Below are 3,867 nucleotides of genomic sequence, written 5' to 3'. Positions count from 1 at the left end.
TAGACAGGGAGAGAACTTCACTTGGAACAGTTCCAGCTTTTCCCAAGCTGAAACTTCCAGCTTTTCCTAAGCCTGTCAGGATCCACTTGTTATGCTGTGAATTGGTGTCTGAGGACTGGGCCCAGGCAGAACAACAGACACCAAAACAGGGTCACTACTGCTTGTGCCTTTCCACATGGTATTGCCATTCCTCTAAACACAGATTTCCTTCTGCTCTGCCTTTGGCTCCTCGCTGGAGAAAGGGGATGGAAACTCCTGTTTGGAGCATATCAGAGGTATGTCCTGATCATTATCATGGTTGTGCAGAAGAAATACAAGGTGTCTGTGATTAAGAGCATTTCTTTAGGATATCTAAAACTAGAATATGTATGGATAAAATGAGAAGTTCCTGAGCCCTGTGTATTTACAATAAAAGCATCCACAGAAATGGGACAGAGCTAACAGTGATATTTGCTGGGTGTTTTTGAAATATTGTTCATCTCTTCACAGCTATTGCTTTGGGCACTGCATGACAGTTGTTGTTCCCTCAACGAACCTGCAAAATGTATTGGAAATGGTGATTGCAGGTGGTGCTGTGTGGCAGAAAATACAGATAGAAATCCCACCTATGAAGAGAGTTCAGGAACCACTGCTGAAGTCCTGCATACATTTAACACTTTGAGGTTGTGCTCAGGCTTTATCAGTGTAAGTGATGGTGGTGAATAAGTTTAACTTGAGACCTCTGAAGAAGAGAAGCTGCTGGTCTGCGCTGAACTGAATGTGTGGCACCAACATCCCTCAACTCTAAATCCTAATCAATATAGAAAGGGTGTCTTGGCCCTAAGTAAGCAGCTGCCTGCTCACTGTCCTCCCTTCCCTCCTTGACCTTGCTTTCAATATCTGCCTGGGTGAGCTTCATGTGGAGCTGTCCTGGAGACAAAAGCATGCTGGATATTATCTGACACAAACAGTACCAGGCTGGCAGTTCTTTGGTGTACAGCTCAGGTATAGCTGAAGCTGACTGTAACCAAAGGCTGTTATAATCAGCTGGCTGCTTTGTTGGAGGCAAGTTTGAGTTCCAAGACACTCCCATTTAAACAAGTGCACAGATGCTGCACATCCTGTCCTGTAATTAATACCATCTTCCACTGTTGCTGGCAAAAGTCTCAGCAGAATTATCATCTCTCAAAGGTTTATAAAGGGTGTTCAAGCCTTTTCTGCCTACACTTGGTAACGTGCAGTGGCCTCTGTGTATGATTTGTTGCCAGTTGTGACCCTGCCAAAGTCAAGTACAATAAGTTTCAACCCCAGTATTGCCAGTGCTTCTTGAAGGACTGCTCTGACCTTTTACATATTTGCCTGCAGGGGTTGTGTGCCTGCCTAAGCAAAATAACTGAGCTGAGGAGTGATCCTGTCTGCCTCTCACAGGGTGAGTCAGCTGTCACAGCAGGTGAGTCAGTGATAAAGGGCTTTTGAAATGGTTTGGATTAAAAATAACAGATAAGTGTATGATGAATTCTAGGGAAGAGTTTCCCCCATTCTGTGTATTACATCACTTCATGGATAGGTTTCTAAAGGGTTAAATGGAACCTGGTTTGATGATTTGTTCTGCAGTAAAGCACCTCTGCAGAAAGCCAGTGAAGATGTAATGACAGAAGTAGGATGGCAGCATCACCACACTGAGATCACATCAACCATAAATGTCCTTTGGTCTGACATTATAAGAGTAATTTTTAAGCCCTGGTCTCATCTCTTGAAGTTAAAATGTACGACCAAACTTAGCCAATGCCACAGGTATTCCAGATATCCACACAAACTTCTTTGCTTTCCTAAGAGGTAAATGTGAACCATGCAATTAAAAGTTGCTCTGAATCTGGGAGGACAAGAGTCTACCTGGAAGAAAAGTCCGTCTGGATGAAAGAAGCTATTTAAATGCAAGGGATTGCTATTTCCCTACTGGCATGGGTAGCTCTGGGAGAGATTCTGTTCCACACTTGGCTGTGTAATGTAAGCCAAATCTATTGGAGCCTGTCTGTTTTCTACACATTGAGACACACATAGTTTAGCAGCAGAATGTATTCAGCACTGCAGCCCTTTGCCAGGAAACATCCCCACTGGGGTTTGCCCAAGGTTTGAAAGATGATGCACAGCTGCAGTGGGTTTATCAATATGTGATGCCTTCCCCCCACTGGCATTGGCCCAGCTGGCCATAGCCCAGCACAAGGGCTCATCCCACAGGAGAACATCCCTCTGCAGCCCTGCTGGAATGATGGATCTGCTCTTGGCAGCTGCAGGAGAACCCCGGGGTTTATCTCCAAGTTTGGCTCAGGAACAGGAAATCTCAGCTTAAACATCATGCAGTACTGATGGCACATGAGGTAATCACAAGGTAACGTGATGGGACTAATTCTTTATGTTTCTGCATCACAATTAAACTCCAGTTTAATTAAGAGCTTCAGCCTGAACTTAGTTTCAAGCATGTGAGATTGGGGAAAAAAAGACTTTTTTAAATACAGAGAATTCTAGCAAAAGGTATGGTTATAACCAGAAATGTGTTTTCACAAAGGAAAAAAAAAGAACCTGAAAACTGACAATGAACATCAAAACACTTTGTCTGTGTTGGTTTTGGTTTTTTTGGTGGGAGGAGGTAGAAATATTTCCTAGCTGAAATAGAGATGTTATAACATTACATTTGTCTTTTACTAGTTCTCTGTCCATCATGCTCCTGTGTGGAAAAGAATTTGCTCTGATGTTGTCTCTTATTTTCAACCTGGCCTTTCTGTCCACTGCAGAACAAAGCTATAGCAATGAGAATGGTTATTTCTTCTGTTGGTAATATTGCCCCAGGTACCCCTCAGCCCTTTTCAGTTTATACCCGACCATCAAGGCAGCAGTGGCAGGTTTGGCAGCTCCACTTGCTGCACCAAGCAGTTCATGTTTGTGTTTGGATTCACAGGGGGTTGTGACTGCACTGGAACATCATCCACTGGGAACACAGGAGTGTGCCACACTCACAGACACATTCCTGATCTTCATTTCAAACCAAGGTAGTGGAAGTGCCTCCCCCACCTCTGACTTCTGGCAGCTCACCTCCCTGTGGAAAAGGTTAGTTCCCTGCCTGTGTCCATCACACCTTGCTGCTCCAAAGGGTTTAAAAACTGCTTGGAATTGGGCAGCCTCCTTGCATGCAGCCTGCAGTTAGCCTGGAGCCTTTGAAGGCACTGCTCACCAGGCACCTCATCTTGCATCCTGAGGACACAGCTGTGTGTGTCTGTCTTTAGCATTAAAATGCACAGTTCAATTAAGGCAGCACTCTGGAGTCTTCAGGGGAACAAGAGAAGGAACAGATGGATGCTCTCAGAGGAACAGGGACTGTTAGAGCTGCAAGCAGATGACTAAATCACTGATTAGGCCCTGCCCTAAGGTTAAGCTCACTCACCAGGACGTGAGAGATAAGGATGTGAAAAGCTGACCAGAGTTACAGAGAGTGCTGTGAGGAGTGGCTGCACTTCACATGTGGTTAGAGGGGGACTTGTGTGAGAACCTGCACAGTACAAAATAAATATTTTGTTGTGCTCATCCAGTTGCCCAGTTCACACTTCCTTTCCTGCTACTCTTTGCAAGCTGTGATGGACATGCCTCAGACCATATCTGTGCATAACTTTCCTACTCTGCAAATACACTTTTGGGCAGAATTATAGTGTCTTGTGTTACAGGAGCTAAGGATCTTTTTTTAAATGGACAGTGATAGGAACTACAAAATGATGACTTAGAAGCTATCAGGGGCAATCAAGTCTTCAAGTCATCATCATTTCAAATGTACTGCATCAGCCAAATGAAAGGATATTGTTTTGTTTAACTTGTTTAGAAGCTTTTACCTCTTAAAAA

This window comes from Pseudopipra pipra, chromosome 5, assembly GCF_036250125.1.
Source record: "Pseudopipra pipra isolate bDixPip1 chromosome 5, bDixPip1.hap1, whole genome shotgun sequence".
In the NCBI taxonomy this organism is placed as follows: Eukaryota; Metazoa; Chordata; class Aves; order Passeriformes; family Pipridae; genus Pseudopipra; species Pseudopipra pipra.
Note: the sequence above shows the minus strand (reverse complement) of the source record.